General features: G+C 28.6%; 1 long non-coding RNA gene across 1 annotated transcript; it reads left to right on the forward strand.

Moving 5' to 3' along the window:
- The first annotated feature begins 1,054 nt into the window (after positions 1–1,054).
- Positions 1,055–4,921, forward strand: LOC140007531 (uncharacterized). The gene is made up of 2 exons (XR_011814843.1): positions 1,055–1,503; positions 4,624–4,921. It is a non-coding gene; the product is annotated as an uncharacterized lncRNA (long non-coding RNA).
- Positions 4,922–7,856: the final 2,935 nt, after the last annotated feature.

Consider the following 7,856-nt stretch of genomic DNA (forward strand, 5'->3'; position numbering starts at 1 on the left):
ATGATGCAGAAAAACATAGTAAGTAATTTTGGCAATTTTTTGGCAACTAGTGGCCATCTCTGAGGACTTTTGAAAAATTTATGAAAAATAATATTCTTCTCGATGTGTTTCGTTGGCTATTCTTAATTGGCTGATTTTTGTAGGAAGTATTTAAGGTGAAATTGGAGCATTAAAAGTTACATTAAAGAAAAGTTAGTGTTTATTCATTAAAATATTGCTACATCATTACTCCACATCATGATCCAACATACAGTTAACTAAGACGCCAAAAAAAAAAAAAAAGAAAAATTTAGCGTGTAATTTTGAAATATTAATTGCGCAATAGAGGCTCACATTGTCACAAAATTGGTCATCCAATTAGTATTTGGGAACATATAATGCAAGTTTTTGGCCCGGAAACCAATTGAGTGCCATTCCGTATTCCCTGACCTGCCATTTTGGCACTTGCATAATGGAAATGAAAGCTTATTTTGATTAAGAAAAATTCACAATTTAATTTGGAAACTAGACACGATTTAATTCTTGTCAGCTTTGGGATATCCAGTCATCTATAACATGCCAATAACTTTCATGGGATTGACTGCAATAATATGATTCAAAAACAATTTGTTAAAATAGCAAAATAAATGTGATATAGGACATAGATAAAATTTGTGATTGAAGTTGAATATTCTGAAATCCTACACCTTTTTTGCGGAATTTTTCCTTAAACTAAGACCAATCATTTCTAATCTACTAATCTTGTTTTTATATTGTTTTAGTATATTAATAAAATCAACTTTTAAATTATCTTTTCATTCTTAACTAGGATTGGTGACGACTCGAGCTGCTCGCGAGCAGCTCGAGTCAAAGCTCGGCTCGAGCTCGTGTTGACCGAGCTCGAGCCGAGCTCGAGCAGTTTGTTAAGATAAACGAGGCGAGTTCGAGCCTTCGTTTCTTAGGCTCGATAGCTCGACGAGCCGCTCGTTGGGCTCGAGTAAGTGTGAAATTACAAAAATACCCTTGATTCAATTAAAATTTACATGTTCTCTCCGCACTAAGCTATAATCGATGTTCAGCCACTGTTGGTAAACTTTCCTCCTTCCTTCACTTAGGTTAACTTGTATGCTCTGCTAACTCCTTCGATTGATCTTCTTCCTCCGCCACCGACTGTCCCAAACTCCCAATTTCCACTTCCGTCACTGCCATTGCTGCTACCGCTAGCTGCATCTCGAGTTTCTTCACTTCCTCCCACTTCAGCCACAGTCATCGGTGCTGCTGCTAGCTGCATCTCCACCGCTTCCGCCATCTCCACTTCAGCAACCTCCAAGATCTTGTAGTGCTAAGGGCAGGTTGGGAAGAAAGGCAAGTTCCAAGGAAAGGCAGAGGAGCAAAGCTGCGAAAAAACAGAGCAAGGAAGGTTCATCTGAAGAGCTGCCGGAACCGCCGCCGCTCATAGCCGCCACCACCATCCCGTCGGAATCCACCACTGTCATCCACGAACCTTCACCGCGAGAGACCACTGTAAGCTAATCTTCTCCATTATATTTCAGTTTTCATTCGAACATAGGCTCCGTTTGGATTAACTGTTTTTGGGGTTGTTTTTCAAAAACAGTACTGTAGCATTTTGTTTTTGAAATACAAGTCCGTTTGGATTAGTTGTTTTTGGAGTTGTTTTTCAAAAACTATATGAAAAACTTTTACTGTAGATATTTTTTGGATAGTTTTTAGAGGTATTTTTAAAACATATTTTTGGTTATTTTTATAATTTATAATTTTTATATACATTTATGCATTTATAATACATTTATAAATATTTATAAATATTTATATTTATATATTCGCTAAAAAATATATAAATGTATTATATTATATATAATACATAATATAAATATATTTATAAATATGTAAGTGTATATTATTATAAATGTATAAATTATAAATGAATATTATATAAATGTATAAATTACAATTTATAATTTATAATTTTTATATTTTTATATAAATATACATTTATGCATTTATAATACATTTATAAATATTTATAAATAAATATATTTACATATTTATATAAAAATATATAAATGTATTATAAATTTATTATATTATATATAATACATAATATAAATATATTTATAAATGTATAAGTGTATATTATTGTAAATGTATAAATTATAGATGAATATTATATAAATGTATAAATGTATAAATTATAATTTTTATATTTTTATATAAATATACATTTATGCATTTATAATACATTATAAATATTTATAAATAAATATATTTATGTATTTATATAAAAATATATAAATGTATTATATTATATATAATATATAATATAAATATATTTATAAACATATAAGTCTATATTATTATAAATGTATAAATTACAACTGAATATTATATAAATGTATAAATTATAATTTTAATAATATATATTAGTATTAAGTATAAATGTATTAATATAATTAATATAAATGTACAAATGTATTAATATTATGTATAAATATAAAATTAATATTATGTATATTAATATAAATGTATAAATGTATTATATTATATATAATACATAATATAAATGTATATTATAAATATACATTAATATATATATATATTATGTATAAATGTACATTTATATAAATGTATAATATATATAATATATAATATATGTTATATGATATATAATTTATATAATATATAATATTCATATAAATATAAATATATAAAAATATTTATAATATGTATAAATAAATATATAAATATTTAAAATATATTATATACATTAATATTAATTATAAATATTATAATATTATAAATATGGTGTTTATATAATATTTCAATTTGTAATATTTATTGTATATTTCATTATATAAATATTCATATAATATATAATATATAATATATAATTTTCAATTTGTATAATCTACATAATATTGTATATATAACATAATATACATAATATAATATATTATACATAATATAATATTAGACATAATATACATAATATACATAATATAATATATTATACATAATATACATTATTACATTATTACATGTTATGTATATTATATATTATACATAACATTATTATACATTATTATACACAATAATGTACATAATAATATTATACATTAATAATGTATATATTATAATATAATGTACATAATATATTATGTATAAATATTTACACATGTATGTATACAATATTACATATTATGTATATTATATTATATTATGTATAATATACAATATTATGTATAATATTAATTTATATAAATATTTATATAATATATAATATATATAATTTTCAATTTGTATATTTCAATTTATATTAATATAATATATATATTTATATATATATAATATACATAATTGAAATATACATATGTATTTGTTTTTGATATAATATTTGGATATGGTGTTTTTGGAGTTGTTTTGGAAATACACATTTACTGTAGCATTTGAAATGTGAAAAACAGTTTTTCAAAAACAACCCCAAAAACAAGGGATCCAAACACACCCATAAGCTTTGAAAGATTTCAGAGCATGTTTGCTGATGAACGTGCCATGTCCGCCGTTAGCATGTTGTTTCAAATTTTACGTCGATTGTTCGTGGCCTTTTCTGTGTGTTGATTAGACTGTATTCTTTTGGTTTTGCTGTAAATTGTGGGGGCTGAATATAGATTTAATTGAGTAGAAGATTAGTGAAATTTGTGATGCCCCTAACCTGTTCGACGAAATGCCTGGCTGAAAATGGTGCTGAAAAGGAGGGTTTTGGTTGAAGATGCAAATGGTGGCTGTTTCCGTTTCTTATGAGGTCTGCTTCAGTTGGTATGTTTCATTCTGTATGAAAGGTTGTGCAATGGATTTATTGGAAAGATTTGATCTTTTTCAGTTTGTTTGGGTGGTCTGTTTTGAGCTTCAAAGATTGTTTTCAAGCATGTTTAAGTAAAGCAGTCTTAAGTTCTTTTGTTGTATGGTTGCTATGCAGACTTTGTTTTTCTCAGTATATGGTTTCAATCATAGGATAATCTGCTTTTTGTCTTGGATGTTATTGATGTATTGGATTGATTATGTAGTGATTTTCTTGAAACTGCCATTGGCTTGTTTTCTTTAGGCTCTGAAGTTTCGGTTGTACAGCTTTGCTTATTAGTTAGGCGCGCTATTTTATAACATCCGAATACACATGATGCTTTTACACTAGTGTGTGGTTATATTTGTTGAGTTATTGTGATTGATCCTTCTTAGTATTTACAGTTTCAATAGAAAGTCGTGAAATTTGTTGAGTTGTTTGAAGTTATCTGATTTTCTTTTTCCGGGCAGGTTCTTCTGCAAAGATAATTAATTTTTGCCCAAGTTTTTTTTTGCTTTCTCTGTAAAATGGGTAGAGGGAGACTAAAACAGCTTAACGAAATTGGGGCTGGACTTTCGTGCCTATATATCTTTTCAATTGGATGTATCAAGCTGTCTACAACAAATATTTTGTGTTGTAAATTTGTGATAGCTTGTAATATTTTGAGCTTTGGCTGAAAAATTGGACTAAAAGACCTGTATTTCCTCATATAATTTCATTTTAATGAGTATATTTCTATCTTTTGAAGTTCTTGATAGATTGAAGGAGCTCTTGCATGTTGCCTGCAGGTTGGTTCGTAGATCCATTGCTGGCATTAGGGAAGATTACAAAGGTAACCTACTGAGACTGAAGGGATGTGTCTTTTCAAATATGTGCTGAGACAATGCTAAATATATTCCTGATCAGTGAAGTTATCATAATTTGTATTAATGGATTTTTGTGGACATTTGGATAATTTGTATTAGTGGATAATTTTTGGATAATTTGTATTAGTGGACATTTGGACATTTATGATTGTATTAGTGCATAATTTGTAGGCCTCAAAATCAAGAATATGTGAAAAATTGTAGTTATTTCATGCGCAAATTTTGTCAAAAAATGGGGAAAAAATGCTGTATTCTTGCTTAAAGTTTCAGAAATTTTCGAGCTATTTTCGAGTTCGAACTCGAGCTCCAAACGAGCTAGAATTCGAGCTGCTTTCGAGCTTCATGCGAGCTAGAAAATCGAGCGTAACTCGAGCTATTCGCGAGCCAGATTTCGAGCTAAGCTCGCGAGTCATAAACGAGTCGATCTCGAGTTTTCCTTTTCTTACGTCGAGCCGAGCTCGAGCTCTATTTTTCGAGCTCGACGAGCTCGAGCTCGAGCTCGAACTCGAGCTCTCATATAAATATGCCTGACTCGACTCGATAAGCTTAAAACTCGACTTGATTCGGCTCGTTTGCACCCCTATTCTTAACAACTGAAGTGATCCTCCAAACTGGATGGGAAGTGATCTTTCAGCCACTAAACTCTATTTGGGCCTTGGGGCAAAACCATTTGATTAATTATTTTATAATTCCATAAAAGATTCTGAAATTTAGGACTTCACCAAAAGCCCACAAGCCCACAATGTTGACAAATAGCTGGTGGTGTTATGCCTGAGTTTATTGTAGTTAAGTCCAGGAACTTACTACATTCATTTCGGATAAAGGGTTTAAGATTTTCCTCTGGAGGTTAAGCCTAGTTTCCGGGCTAATGAGAGAAAAGTGTTGAGTCGTAAATAAATATGGATTTGTATCATGTATAATTTAACACATGAACGGGCATACCGATATTTATTGTACCTGTCAATGGGGCTCTTTACCAAATCAATTATACTTTTTCCAAAATTAACACTTGAGGTACCTATTAGTCAAACCCAATAATTAATTAGAGGAAAAGGAAAAACCAATTTTCAGTGCATGACCTCTTTGTCTTGCTTAGTAATATAAGACAAAAAATATGACGACATTTTACTTATTTCCATTCATAGTTTTTCTCTTTAGGATTCAAAGAGCAGTTTGGATTCGAGACTTACCATCTCACTTTCTATCACAATGTACATCTAATTATTTTGTCATATAATTTTACATGCAACACTTTGTATAAAGCATGTCGTATATTCATAAGTTATGTGGAAAAAAATAGAAATTGACATAGAAAGTAGGACAAAGGATTTATGATCTGTAATTTGGCATCTTTTTCTCACTCTTTTTTCATGTAATTTTACATGTAACACTACAATCATTCCAAATTACCTTAATTTTCTGAGCTCCCAATTGAAAGAAAGGCATGCCTCCTCCAAAGTCCCAAGCTAGCCATAAGAAAAGCCATTTAGTGAGAGGTTTAGTTATGCTGTCCCACCAAAGGGGTATCCTTAGAATATAAGAACCCAGAGGTTAAGACACGCCTTCGGTACTTGGGATATCCTTAAAATCGACCAAGTTTGAATATTTCACTTAATTAAGTTTGATTTCAATTTGGGCCATTTTGACACCGTCATTTTGCTCGATAAGTTGGGTTTCTGTAATTTTTATGTCTATTGGTAGACAAATTGTTGTTGACTTTTGTTTTTTGATCAAGTCATCAAATCTTTAAGAGTAAAAAATAAAAAAAAAGGATGTGGAAAAACTAAAACACAAGCAAACCTTCTTTCCTTTTGAGGGCTGGGTCGAAATTACAAGCAACCATCTAATTTTATGCATCCTAAACATGAAGATAAATGTTAAACATTAAAAAGTGAAAAAAAAGGGAAAGGTTTTTGTTTAATTTAAAGGTTGTTTGCATTTCTAGCAGTGTCATCAGTGACGGAGCCAGGATTTTTTTTTTTGGGGGGGGCCAAAATTTTTTCCTAATAAAATTATCTGAATATATTATGTTCAAAATAATTTTCTTCTGTTTAAATATATGACATCTAAAAATATTAAATATTAAATTTAATTATAAAGGTATGTCTATTCATAAATATGCGGTACAGTCATAACAAAAATTAACAAAAAAGATAACTTTTGATTAAATATCTTATAACATCACAAACCATCTAATTTGCACATTATGAGAAGATGCTCTCCAATATGTCACCTATGCAATATATATATATATATATATATATATATATATATATATATATATATAACCATGTAATATAAATGTAACTATTTTCAATTGAAAAAAGATAAAAGTTATGTTAACATACTTTGAAATCTCAACATCTATTCTTAGAAGTAAATTGAGCTCTACGCTTTTTTATAGAACTAAATTCATCTATGATTGAATCACTGCTAAATTTTCAACAACTTCTTTTTCTATATACACAGTTAGACAATCATTCAAGAAATTAGCTTCCATCTTGTTTTGGAGCTTTGTCTTGATTATTTTCATAATTGAAAATGCCCGCTCTGTAGTTACAGTTGATACAGGAAGAGTAAGAACAAATCTAATCAATTTGTCAATAAGAGGATATATTACTGATTTTCTTGTCTTCACCAAACCTTGACATAACTCATGAATACCAGATAATTCTTGCAATTCAGGATGATTTGGAATGTCGAGCTCAAAATGTTGAAGTTCTATTCTTAGATGTACTAGTTTTTGCTCCATAAAATCATTTGGATAGAACTTCTATGCAAGTTTACAAATATCATCAATCTTGAACAGCATAAATCCATTTCTAGGATCTAAAGCAATGCTCAAAACAAGCAATTCAGATAATTATTTTTGTTTTAGCCCATTAACAATTATGAATTGGGTCTTTTTATTCTAATACATCACATTGGGCTAATTTACTATGGAACATCAAATTATATGTTTAATTTTTGAAAGTTAAATAATTAGTACAACAAAAAATAAATAACTTTTTTTGAAGAAAAAAATCAATTCAAAGATGACTAATTCATATATATATATATATATATCAACTCTCATAATATAAACTAAAATTGTAAAAATTTAGGGGAGACCAATTTTATTTTACACACATATTTACATATTATGAATTAAAATT

Source organism: Coffea arabica, chromosome 5c, assembly GCF_036785885.1.
Source record: "Coffea arabica cultivar ET-39 chromosome 5c, Coffea Arabica ET-39 HiFi, whole genome shotgun sequence".
Taxonomy (NCBI): Eukaryota; Viridiplantae; Streptophyta; class Magnoliopsida; order Gentianales; family Rubiaceae; genus Coffea; species Coffea arabica.